General features: G+C 41.5%; 1 protein-coding gene across 3 annotated transcripts in view; it reads right to left on the reverse strand.

Annotated features, from left to right (window-relative positions):
* The window catches only part of KCNG2 (potassium voltage-gated channel modifier subfamily G member 2), a 59,407-nt gene that overhangs the window by 10,440 nt on the left and 34,650 nt on the right, over positions 1–14,317 (reverse strand). The gene's annotated exons all lie outside the window — the stretch shown is intronic.

A 14,317-nucleotide genomic window follows, 5' to 3' on the forward strand; every position in this document is an offset into this window, starting at 1 on the left:
TTTGGATCCTCTTCTACTTGCCTTTTGTCACTTGAGCATTTTGGGTCTTGTTTTTCGAATGCTGCTCTGTGCATGACAAACCAAGTTATTCTTTAAATAAAAAATTCTGTGTAAGGAAGGTCTCAGCACTGGAGATCAGCGTCGCAGAGACCTGCAGACGAAGGTCCTTATACGAAGGCTGTCCATAGCTGCAGAGTGCGAGACAGCCCCCAGCCCGGTGCTTTATGTCATTCCTGCCAGATTTGGGTGTGAGGCTGGACTGCTTGTTTCACTGAAGGTCTGCAGAGAGGTTTAGAGGACAGACACTCCTTTCCCACACCGCCTCTCCCCCCAGACACACTTCCAATTATTCAGCGGCCTAATCATTGGTGTGCTCGCCTGGCTGGCGAGAGACCCAGCTGCTGCTCTGAAACAGGAGGGTGGAAACCTGCACCTGGCCCTGTCCCAGCCTGCCCTGCCTTACTGGGTCAAGGTCCCGAGCATCACCCTGAAACGAATAATCCCTTCCTGACAGAAGTTCCAGCAAAGCCAGCAGCATTACCAGGCATACACACAAAGAAGACACAAAGATTTTGCTCCCACTGGCATTTTCTGATGAGAAACAATTTCGGGATGAAAAGCGATTTTCTGATAAAAGTACCCAGTCAATTTTCACAGCAAGGATGGGTGTACGACTCCTGCTATGTGACCCACCGCCGGAGTGCTGGAATGGCAGAGCAACCCCCCGCCTCGGGCACAGGCATGCTCCCCTCTCCTGGTGGCCACTGACAGACTCCGTTACTGCAATTTAGTGCCTCTGCCATTAAAACTGAGGTCAGTCCGAACTGGCAGCCAGCCCGCCCCGAGCATTTCTTGTGCTCCTGAGCAAAGATGATTCAGCTACTGCACAGTCTGTCCTCACAGCTCTCTGGCTGTGAATTCAAAGTAGTGTTATCTGTTTGTAAAGCCACCAAGGGGCCACAGAAGAACCCTCTGGTTCTTGCTGTAGACACTTTGATCTGGAGCTAGAGCTCAGTTTGTGCTTCATCTAGCTGCTACAAAAGATAACAAGAGCCTTGCCTTTACTGGGGAGGACTGTCACTAACAGTCTGCAGTGGCATTACTGATATAAGATAGCTCTTTTCCTTTTTTTTTTTTTTTCATAGAACTTTATTGAGAGCAGAGGATATAGGCAAGAGCTATACCTGCTCTCTCTCTGAATTCCTTTTGACCTCCAATACAACACAGCCACAAATCACCACTTTTCAATACCTTTCAGCCCGTAACTTTTAATCTGCTCGTGAAGCTGCAAATAACCATGGAACACCAACAGGAAAAAGAGATGTCTACAGACTATGGTAACCGCCAGCTATAAATGTTCCTAAGCTAAAGATGTTGAACCTTGAGACCTGTTTAACCTTTTTCCCTGAAAATCTTGTAAACCTCTTAACAGCTGCACTCTGACTGCACAGATTGGGTGTATATATATGAATATTGGAGGAAAACACAGGAATTTCTGGGAAGAATGGAAAGCAGATAACTAGTACTACAGGTGCACAAAACATCCTCTCATAAGCATCTGCTTCTCAACCAGTTTTTCCTCACAGCTGCACCTAGTTTTAAAACCCACATCTCAAAAAGCAACAGCATTTGTTGGGGGGAAATGAGTGTTATCTGGCTGTGCTTTATGGAGAGCAACCAAAAACTGAGAACTGCAAGGAAGAAGCATGTAAAGAATAAAAGAGACCACAAATATCCATGAAACAGAACACGATCAACCTCCCTGTTCTTCAGATGCCTATCAGTAATGGAACAGTACCTCATCTGGAGAGGCTGGGGGGATGTAAAGACATCTAAGACCTTAAAAACTCCTCAGACTCTGTGACTGACTTGAGGGAATGGTATGTGCCCCAGCAGCCAGCTGCTGCTATCTCTCAGTCTGATCACACTACACACGAGGAGAGAGGGGCTACACTGCTACTTCAGAAGAAACAAACAACATTTGTATGTGGAGCTCACTGACAGACTGCAAGATGTAAGTGAAGGATTTGATTTCTTCAAGAACCATTCATGTTCAAGAAGGATGGTTCAAACTGGAATGAGTTGAGAAAGTAATAACCCAAGGTTACTTGGATGATTAGTGGAATGGAAAAACTATCTTAAAAACAGACAATTAATTGCATTTGAGTTGTTTGCCATCGTCAAATGAAGGCGGAAAAGAGGCACAGTTGCTGTCTGTAAATATTACAAGGAGATGAAGAGAAGCACTGTTTAATGGTGTGGTCAAATGTTCTCACACAGATTTATGTGGACTAGCTGAAAATACTGTAATCTTAATCTACTGCCTGGATGTTTAGTCCCCACCTCAGTCCACAGAATGGGACTTAATCCTTTTCATTCTTTAATTCTTTATTGCATAACCCTTAATTATCATTCTTTAGTCCTCTTCAGCACAAACAGGATAACCCAAACTTCCCTCACTTCCCTCAGAAGCCATCTGGACATGGTCATGAGCAACCTCTAGGTGTCCCTGCTTGAAGAAAGGAGTTGGACCAGACGACCTTCAGAGCTCCCTTCCAACCACAACCGTTCTGTGATTCTGTGATTGTTATTAATCTAAAGGACAGTGTAAGACTATAAGCGGGCTAGTAATGACATTTAGAACCCTACGACCTCAAGAACGTGTTTGCCATCATTTTTGTGACCAGATATTCTGAGTCAAAACAGCAGTTAGCTGTATCTGGGCTCTGCTTTGGCAGTTTTATAATCTCTCAGTGACCTTTGGAAATTGTCTGAAGATTAACAGCTACACAAGAAGACATAGGTCCATGAGAATAAGATACTATATCTGAAATTCAAGAACTCCCACAGCGTTCAAAGCAAGAATTCACAGACCACTGCCCATATCACTTTCTTTCTAGCAGCTTTGTTCTGCAGCAGATCCTCCCCGTGGGAACCACCCTGGGCAATGTGTGAATGTGGCTCCCACAAAGCCTGCCATGCTTGGACCAGGCATTGCTTGCCCAGCCTAACCTCAGGGGACTCAGTGCAAAGGATTTGTTTATCAGTGCCACTGCCAGTATTACCGACAGTAACACAGAAAAGAATGATGATTTTTAAAAGGTTGGACCACATGATCTTAGAGGTCTTTTCAGACCTTCAGGTCTTCTTTTATATCTTTATACAGATATACAATTTCTACAGCTGTGAGCTTCCTAAGAATCATAGAACATCTTGGGTTGGAAGGGACCTCAAAGATCAACCAGTTCCAACCCCCTGCCATTGGTAGGGGCACCACTCACTAGTTGGTTGGTGGAGTTGCTCAGGACCTCATCAAACCTGGTCTTGAACACCTCTAGGGATGAGGCATCCACAACCTCTGGGCAACCTGTTCCAGTGCCTCACCACCTCCTGAGTGAAGAATTTCCTCCTAACCTCTAATCTAAATCCCCCCTCTTTTAGATTAAAACCATTCCCCCTCATCCTGTCAATATCTGTTTGAGCAAAGAGTTGTTCTCCGTCTTTTTTACAAGTCCCCTTTAAGTACTGAAAGGCTGCCCTGAGGTCACCCTGGAGCCTTCTCTTCTCCAGGCTGAACATCCCCAGCTCTCTCAGCCTTTCTTCATGGCGGAGGTACACCAGCCCTCTGAGCATCTTTGTGGCCCTCCCCTGGACCTGCTCTAACAGCCCCACATCCTTCTTGTGCTGGAGGACCCAGCACTTCACGTGGGGCCTCACAAGGGCAGAGCAGAGGGGCACAATCACCTCCCTCGCCCTGCTGGGCACCCCTGTTGATGCAGCCCGGGATGCAGGTGGCCTTCTGGGCTGCAAGCGTGCACTGATGGCTCGTGTCGAGTTTCTCATCCACCAGAACCCCCAAGTCCTTCTCTCAGGGCTGCTCTCAGTGAGTTCTTCTCCCAGCCTGTGCTCATGTCTGGGATTGCCCCGGCCCAGGTGCAGCACCTTGCTTTTGGACTTGTTGAACCTCATTAGGTTCACGTGGGCCCACTTCTCAAGCTTGTAAGCCCAGCATCATATACTTTTCTTCTTCTTTTCAAGATTGCTTCAAGCACTAAAAGATAATCTTTCTTATTCTCACTCTCACACACACATTTTGTAACTTGCTAATTGGATTAAAAAGAACAACTGATTCTTTAAAGCATTTTAAAGCTTATTTTCCCTAGTTTTCCCTTTCTTTCAATCCATTTTATAGGCTTTTCTCCTCCTCCTGCCTCCCACTCACTGCTGGTTCTATTTTACTGACCCACATTAGTTTTACTGGTTCCTGCAACCCTGCAACCTGCTATAGAAGTTGGGGGTGTCTGTTTTTTCAATTTGGAGGAATGAAGGACAGAGTCAAGCTTATTCTTTTTCTCTTACGTATTTTTCCAAACCTGCTTTTTTTAACCCTCTCTGTCACTTTATCCTATTAGCTGAAAACAAGCGAAGGATTTGCCTGTCTTGCCTCTGGGCAGATTTGCTCCCCTGCTCTGTAGTGGCTCAGTCGCAGCTGGCAATCTGCTGCTGCATTGCCCTTGCACTAAAACACCCTAAGCTGTATTCCTGAATTTGTGAAGTGGGTGAATTTTTTGCATGATGAATCTGACCACTGTGGAGCCCTGCACTCTTCTATATTTCTTCTTTCTGCCCAAGGCAACGGTGTTTATCTGTGACGCTGAAGCAGAGCAGAACTGGGTGACTTACCTTAGAATTAGGCAGAAGTTCTGCGTGCACAGTTCTGTGTACACTGTGTACACAGGCAGCAAGCTAGGGTCTTGGATGAAATATCCACAGCTTCTGCCCACAGAAACTCTGTGTGTGTGTGTGAACTTTTCAAAAAGGTGCTGGAATTTCTGTTCCAAGCACAGTTCAGGATGTATTGAATGGCTTGAAGCTGCAAGCTCAGGTCTGAACAGAGCTAAGCACTGAGACTAAACCTTGACTGTAAGATGCTCCAGCCTCTGTAGGACACCCTACCAATACAGTCAGTGACAGACGAGGTTCAGGATCCTGCCATCCCAGAGAGGTTTAAAAGGCTGACAGAATGTATTTAAAATCTTCATAAGATGTACTCCAGTATCTTTAGGTGTTTTAATTACCAACACTGTGATATATCCTATTTAGAGCATGGATTTGTCTACCTTCAGGTTCTGGACACTTGTTCACTGTTGTCCACAAGCATTTTCTTATTCTGCTGTTTATCACATTAAAAAATATTTCACTATCTCACTGTAAAGCAGATTTTTCAAGTTTTAAGTAATTCTTTTCACTTTTTTTTTTGCTAATTTACCTGCTTAATGGATACCGGATCTGGACACTATCTCAAGCCTCGTGCTTTGTCTGTTAATTACTCTCACATGGGAAATTGCATACAGCTGATTGTTCACCAGCATCTACAAATCCTCTGTTGCGTTCTCACTTTCTGAAAGAGTCTTTCATCCTGGGCATACTCACTTACACTCACTTATAAAGTTGTGGTCTCTGCTGACGAACATAGAGTTATCTGGCCACATTCAAATCAGTTCAGTTTACTGTGACAGGTACTTCTAGCACCTGACTAGCGTGTTGTTTCTGTGCTATGCGTAAATTTAATTTGCACTTATTTTTTATTTTCTCCCAAACCACCAACAAAACACCTAAGCAGCTCTGAACCAAAACCAGAAACAGTTTCAAGTCTTTCCACATACGCTGTCACTGGGTGATGATTTCTCATGTTAGTTTTCTGCTACTTTGAAATCTAATAGAAATTTGTAAAACATTTAATATTGGAGGTAAGTTTTTGAAAAATGGCATTTTAATTAAAGAAGGATATGAGGCACTGAATTAAATATCTTACAGAAGTATAAGTACCTACACTAGAAGATATTTTTTTTCCAGAAAACTTCATAATCTTATAAAATTATATTGTTTGAGTCATCTTCTGAACAGACTAGAATTGTTTTTTTAATAGTTTTACTTGGAACTAATATTATGCTTATCTTTTTAGAGTCTATCAACCCTACAGTTTTCTTTCAGCCCTTTCTTAAGCCTTTGTTAAAAAGCTATTGCAAAATTTTTAACCTTTTTTTTTCCCATTTGCATACCACTCCTCTCTTAATTTGTCTTGAATTTAAATGTCTCCATGAACACTATAAAAAGTCCTCAATTTCAAGAACTTCTACACTTCATTTCAGTCATGACATGCTAAGCAATGAAAATGTAAGTATAAATTTAAATGCTTTAGTGCACAGCCCAGTCAGCTCATTACCTCAGCCTACTTCTATGAGATGTAGCCAATCAAAAATCTGGTTGCTTTCTTTTATTCAAAACCTCTGGGATGGGCAGCAACATGCCCTCGAGATCTGAGATGAATACACAGACCTTATTTTTATTACAAATCAACGAAAGATTCCTCTCTTTCAAAACATTAAGACGATATTAAACATACTCATACAGCACAAGCTGTCTTGCAAAAGGCAATGGCACAAACTCTGGGGTGAAGAAGCTATGCTGTACCCTGACAATATTACAATCCCGGCTATACTTAGTAGCTGTATTAATTTTACAAATATGACTTGAGACCACACAACTATTATCATGAGATTGCTTCAAAGACTCCCTGGATGATTTACCTGGCGATCTGGCGAACAAGCCCACTGGTAGGTATTGATATTTATAGCAGTGGAACCACAGAAATTTAAAAGAAACTAAATATGAGTACATTTTGCTGGGTGAGACACATTGCACTGAACATATACAAGGTAACGTGACAGAATTACCAATGTTTTTATGGAAGAGTCTTAGCTGTTTAATTATTTATCACTAATGTTATATTGCAGTATATTTATACAATATTTAAAAGAAAACCTAAGCCTGCTATTTATTCATGAGAAGATACCTTGTAGACAGAGAGAGTTCATGAGTACATCATAAAGTTATCAACAAGTCAACAGGAATTTTATCTTACCCAATTCTTACTTCATCCCCCAGCTAACAGTGCAGAGAAACACTCTGCAGATAACCAATACAGATTTAGATTCAGATCCACAAAAGAAAGATTAATACACATATTTCTTTTACATTAAGGGCTGTACCATTCAGATGAATCACAGGCGAAGCACAGTTCCCTGTGCTGTGGTGGTCAAAGGACATTATCAGCACTATCACCACTTCTTCGTATTTGCAGAGAACATTTTGCTGTTAGTCTTTTATTTGCAGATTTCATGGGAATTAGATAAAAGATGAACACAACTCAAAAAAAAAAAACCAACAACCCACATAATTCAACATTGTGGAGAGGTCCTTGATTCCTTGACTTTAAAGGTATGTGTGTGACCCACAGAAGCAACATCCCTTTTATTTTTTAAACCTCGTCATTTCCAACCGCTTTCAGTCAACCTTCAGCTGCCTGAAAGGCAACATGCACAGCAAATTTCTCTGACCGTCAGATAGGAGCTGGGATACTACACTACGATGACTCAGACTTGCACCACAAGAAACCTTGCAGCTATTTCTCAGTCTGAGATAGTAACGATATCATACAGTGATTGCATCTTGCATGAACTAAGATGGTCTCATTGATGAAAATAATAAAAAAAATAATCCTTATTTAGAAACCTAGCTCCCAGGCTGACATATGAGGAATGTGCACTTGTATCTGAACAGCATTATAGATGCAATTTTTATTTGTGATGATAAAGTCCCCAAACATATTCAGGCTTTCTGTCCAAAAGCATTCACAATCTAACTGAACTACACAAAACTACTACCCTACACAGACTACACAAAACAGGAGATCAAACTACATGAAATAGATGGAGCATGCAAACATTGAAACAAACTTTTGCATATTTCTGATGACTAAAGCTGTGGGTAAAGGATGCTCTCAAAGCCTATAATTTGGTGTTTATGTTAATATTTTAGTGTAAGCACCATCTGAACAGAAAATGTACCTTAAGTTTATGATGAAAAAAAAAAAGGAACACTTCAATTATAGTTAAAATACAGCTCTGCAATGCTGTGAGTATTACGTGAAAGTGAAACTGAACATGAATCTTAGGAGTCTGCAGGAACTTCACTGACAACAATGCTGTAGAAAAGGCAGGTCACAAATCTTAGCAAGTTATTTGGTCCCCTCCATCCCTACCCCCCAGCTAGCTGTGGCCTGGACTGCCCAGAGTGAACACAAAATGCAACCTAGCAATATGCGAGACGAGTACATCAGTATGATGTACTGACAGTTCAGATGCCTTAACTGCTGATATTACCAAAGCTCATTGTTTTTGCATTTAAGCAGCAGAGCTGTGGAAATGGTATAAAGCATTCTCTGATGATCCCTAGGGAAATAAGTTAGTTCAATTTCTTAAGATTCTTTTTATAAAACCTCACCCTTGGTGCCTATACGCTATAAACAGTTATCTGTAATTCCAGATGGGATTTTTTTAAAATACATGTTTTATGTTGACTGTGTGGTAATTCCTATAACAGTTTATTCCATAAAGAAAAGAAAAACAGAAGCTACAATTTTATTAAGACTTTCATTCATGAAAACAAATTATCTATGCAACACAAATGCCGCTGAGTTAAAATCCTCTACAATACTTTTTCACTGAAATCAGTAAATGACTTAATGTAAAAATGACAGTTTTCCCCACCTAGAAGTACCTCAAACTGGAAGACTTTTGAGATGAGGTAGTATCTATCATTCATTCAACAAAATGTTTGGCATTTCTGACACCCCGAGGCCCTGAATACTTATATTTCTTCCTCATTTAATGACCTATTTAGACTACAAACCTAAAGAAATCAACATTAATAATCAAAGAATCACTGAATGGTCGAGGTTGGAAAGGACCTCTAGGTCAAGGTCATTTGGTCCAACTCCCTTGCTCAAGCAGGGCCACCTACAGCACATTGCCCAGGACCATGTCCAGATGGGTTCTGAATATCTCTAAGGAGAGAGACTCCACTAGGTCTCTGGAATACCTGTACCAGTGCTCAGTCACCTGCACAGTAAGGTCACCTTATGTTCAGGCAAAGCCTTCTGCGTTCCATTTTGTGCCCGCTGCCTCTTGTCCTGTCACTGGGCATCACTGAAAAGAGCCTGCCTCCATCCTCTTTGTACCATCCCTTCAGGGATCAATAATAAGACTCTCTCTGAACCTTCTCTTCTCTAGGCTGAGCAGTCCCAGCTCTCTCTACCTTTCCTTCATAATTTTTATGGCCCTTCATTGGACTCTCTCCAGTAGCTCCATGTCTCTCTTGTACTCTGTTGCGGAGCCCAGGACTGGACATAGTACTCCAGGGGTGACATCGCCAACATTGAGTAGAGGCGGAGGTTGACCTGCCTCAACCTGCTGGCAATACTTTGCCTAATGCAGTCCGGGATACCATTAGCCTTCTTGGCAGCACGGGCACATTGTTGGCTTATGTTCAACTTGGTGTCCACCAGGACACCCGACCAGACTGGCCTCCAACCAAACTTTGCACCACCAATCACCAGCCTAGGCCTGGCCATTCAACCAGTTTTCAATGCACCTCACTGCCTGATCATCCAGCCCATACATACATCAACAGCTTCTCCTGATGACTTGTTATGCAAGACTCTCTTAACCTTGTCTGAAATTAGGTTTGTCATGTACCTTTGCAAACCGAAGTCTTTAGTCACAACTTTGTTTAAAACACACATTCAAAATTTATCTACTCTTCATGAAAGTCGAAGCACAGTGTGCAAATTAAGCTTAGAAGGTTAAATAGTTTCAGGCTTCTTTATGAGCTATTATTAACTTCATTATTTATGAGTCTCTCTCTTTGTTGTAACGTTCTTCAGCTGAAGGTTACTGAACTGTAACTTCCTATCAGAGCATCTTTAATTAGCCTAGCTTTTCCCAATGCATTAGAAAGCATAGTGAAGAAGGAAGTACCATCTGATTTTCTTCTCCTGCTTTTACACAATACCACTACAAATGATTGAGCTCAGTGGGACTCAGCCCTACAAATGCTTTTGTGAATCAGGACAAAATGGCTGATATTAATCTCTTTGTTCACCGTATTTTTTTGTGATGAGGAAGATTGTCTAACAAAATAAAGAAGCTTTCTTCAGATAGAAATGGTTGAAATTTCTTTTTTCTCCAAGAAGAAAAATGAAGAGTCTAGTATGATGACCACCTGGCTTTCAGATGAATCTCTTAAAGTCTTTTGATTGTTCAGCTCTTACTGTGTTCTTAAAGCTTTTACTGTAATGTATTCCCAACTTGGTTAAGCCACTTCACTTTCCTGAAAATTTCAGAAGCAGTTAGCATGTGCATCACTGGATTGGTGGGTTTTATTTGATTTAATCAGTAAACAAAAGCTAAATGATAAAAAAATCATAGAAGGCATGTCATAGTTTGGTAAGTAAAAAGTAGTTTAGGATCTGATTCTGCCAGCTTTATTAATAATTGTACAGCACCTGAAATCTGATACTACTTCCAAAAAGAGTAAAACTTGAGATGAATCAGGGTGACCATTAATGAGAATAAGATGGTTGCAGTGCATGCTTTCCCACTCTTGACACTAGGCATTGCCACTGTCATTTAGAACATCTGGAGCAGCTAATAAAGTCAACAAAATGTATGATTGATTTTTTTCTGTATTTGAAAAGACATAGGCAGATACCTAAAATAATGCACCTCAAGTACTGTGTTCAGGTTTGGGCCCCTCACTACAAGAAGGACATCAAGGCCCTGGAAAGTGTCCAGAGAAGGACTACAAAGCTGGTGAAGGGCCTGGAACACAAGTCCTGTGAGGAGTGGCTGAGGGAATTGGGGTTGTTTAGTCTGGGGAAGAGGAGGCTCAGGGGAGACCTTATTGCTCTCTACAACTACCTGAAAGGAGGTTGTGGGGAGCTGGGGGTCGGCCTCTTCTCGCAGATAACTAGTGATAGGACTAGAGGGAATGGCCTCAAGTTGTGCCAGGCAAGGTTTAGTTTGGAAAGGAGGAGACATTTCTTCTCAAAAAGAGCAGTCAGGTGTTGGAAGGGGGTGCCGAGGGAGGTGGTGGAGTCACCGTCCCTGGCGTGTTCAAGGAAAGGTTGGACATGGTGCTTAGGGACATGGTTTAGTGGGTGACATTGGTGGTAGGGGGATGGTTGGACCAGATGATCTTGGAGGTCTTTTCCAACCTTAGTGATTCTATGATTCTATGATTTCCTCATATACTTGGTAATTAAGGCTTTTAAGATCCCACATTTACTTACACCTCTGCAAGACATCACTGGTAGTAACAGCTGGTCCCTTCGGATCATATTTAAGGCTCAGGGTATGAAAAACTGCTCTCCAGAACACTTAGTTCATTATAAGGTCCTCTCTTTCCCTGCAGCAATAACAGGACAGATAGGTGGCACATAAATCTCTTCTAGAAAATGCCAGCTCAGGGAAAAGACCACCGCTTGTTAATCAGAGTACCTACCGCTTCAGCTCTGACACAGAATCATAACAACAATAACTCCAGCCAGACAGCCTGGAAAATGTACACACTGAGTACTGCGCGTCTTTGAAATAATATTTACTGTTTGTTTTTGTTCCTTAGCCAGAAGAGATGCAGACACATTTCTGCTTGTTAGGAGAATGTAAAATCAGACCAAAGAGCTATCCCTGAGTACGAATTTTATAGTAGGTACTAAAGGATACAGCTCAGGACGATTAACATGCCTTTGAATTCAATGAGCTCTCTTCTCTCCACACCTATTATTTGAGGAGCTGCTTTGCCTTGCCAAGCCATGTACAGACGACACACAAGGAGTCTGTAACTTAGGTCTCTGCTCCTACAAGCCACTCCACGTGGGCAGATGCCTGACTCCTTGCCCAGCTTTACTGAGGCTGAAAAGATCTACACAAGTATTTACATCCATTTGTGCAGGACCAAAATCAGTCACTGTGTATGACTCCTGGCATGACTAATTACACCTCAGAGCGCTGACCTGCTCTGGCTCAGTAGTGGGCCAGGAACATGACATGAAATAAGCTATGTAAGAAGTGATACCTCACCTGTGCTGTGTGCTACAGAATTACCTTTATCTCAAACAAAATATCAGCTTCCAGTCTGTCCACAGTCCTTCTCTGTGGAAAGGACAGAACAAAGCTTATTGCAGAAGGTCTGTGCTTTTGGAATTTAAGGGCATAAGAAAACATCAGATCATTTACTCTGATCTCCTTTATATCACAAGCATTCACCTTTGCAACTTGAACTGAAATCAGTAATTTATTTCTGAACGAATTAGCATGTGTTTAGCCAAAGGCTACCTTCCAGCAGGGCACTGAGCTTAGAACTCAAAATATCAAAAAACACAAAATCCAATAATTCTCTTCATACTGCCCCAGTAATTAATCACCATGGTATTGAACATTGGCACCTAGTTTCCCATATGAATTTATTAGGAGTCAGCTTTTAACCACACATCCTTTCTCTGCTTAATTTAGTTCTTTTAGTTTATATATTTCCCTCCCCCAATAAAAGACTCTTGTTTGATTAATTGTCACCTTGATGTTCCTTTTGATAATCTAAATAAATGGAAATGTTCAAGTTTCTTACTGTATGGCATTTTCTCCAGGTGTCTAATATTGATAGTTTTTTGCATCCTCTTCCACTTTTTAAAACAACATTTAAAAATGTGAATGTGAGAACTGACTGCAGTATTCTAATGTCACTCTCACCTATGCTGCATAGAGGCACAAAATTATCTTTCAGCTTCTAATCACTACTCCCTAAGCTTGCAAATTCAAGGATTGTATTAACCCTTCTGATTTTATACTGCAAAAGGAACTTGTATTCCATTGCTTGTCCTCTAAATCCTTTTTAGAGACTCCCCACTTTTGCAAAAGTAAGTTTGCCTTCATTTTCGTTGTACAATTTTGTACTTGCCTGTATGAAAACGTGCTCCTTTTAATGGCCACAGCTTACCAAGAACTCCATGCTTCTCTCATATGTTTGCTCTATCCCCTTCATTACCCTTCTCCTCCCAAGAAATTTTATTAGTAAATAGTCCCTATTTATGTTCTGATCATTGGTAAAAATGTAAGGAGCCTAAACTCTAACAGATTACTCTGAAAGCAATTGTTCAGCTCTCATTTAAAGCAAGGAACCTCTAAATATAAAACATATCTCAGTTTTCAACAGTAAAATATTCCCCCCGTGCTTAAAATTCTAGCATACTGGAGCGCCGTTGTTTAATTAGAGTAAAAGGCATACATTTTGGAAATTTTTTTTTTTTAATTATTAGGACAGTATAGCTTTACCTATTACCCAGTTTAGCTACTATCCTCAAATTTTGTGTGATAAAAAGCCTTGAAAACAAAGGTGTCATAATGAATCAACCATCAAGCAACATATGAAATATTTTTTCTTTTTTCTTGGCATGAACTGCTGCTATTTAATGATTCAAATCAAACAACTCAGTTGATATCTAACCTAAGCATACAAGCAAAGGTTGATTTAACTGCACACAAAGTACTCAGTCAAATGCAGCACGAGTCTCTGTGGAATTGCTGGACCCATTTTTCATCTGCATGCTTTTACTTCCAACACTACAAAACACTAAATGTCTTCTGACAGTTAATGACCAGTGAGGGACGAGCCATTCAGCAGCTAGGAGATGGCACACAAGATGAGATCTGCTTTAACGTGAGCTTAGTATTCAACTAATAGACAGATTTTGGCTGGATGAAGTACTGTCTTGGGAGGTCAAGTTCACAAACACACTTAATGATCACTGGGCTGGAAAAGAAGCCCAGACATTTAGGATCTTTCTTGGACCTGAAAGGAAGGTGTGGGGAGCTGGGGGTCGGCCTCTTCTCACAAATAACCAGTGATAGGACTAGAGGGAATGGCCTCAAGTTGTGCCGCAAGGGTCAGGTTGGAAACGAGGAGACATTTCTTCTCAGAAAGAGCAGTCAGGCATTGGAACGGGTTGCCCAGGGAGGTGGTGGAGTCCCCGTCCCTGGGGGTGTTTAATGTGGTTGGAAGTGGTGCTTAGGGACATGGTTTAGTGGGTGACATTGGTGGTATGGTGATGGTTGGACCAGGTGAAGTTGGAGGTCTTTTCCAACCTTAATGATTCTATGATTCTATGATTTTGTTCTATGATCTGAATAAAACTAAAGAGGCCACGAACTCTGCCAAAAGTTGCCACCCCAAACCCATTAGATTGCATTCCAGCATATATTGAGTTCAATTGTGAAAGTCCTCCTTTATCAGTCTTCGCATGAGCTCTCTTTGGCCTACATACAGCTAATTCTAGGAATCTGAACTTCTGCACAAACAAAGCACTAAATTCTTGGGAAATTTACTCTGTTTCTACAGTTAAATCTCTGCCTCAGCTTCC

The sequence above is a fragment of the Anser brachyrhynchus genome (assembly GCF_964034855.1).
Source record: "Anser brachyrhynchus genome assembly, chromosome: 2".
NCBI lineage: Eukaryota > Metazoa > Chordata > Aves > Anseriformes > Anatidae > Anser > Anser brachyrhynchus.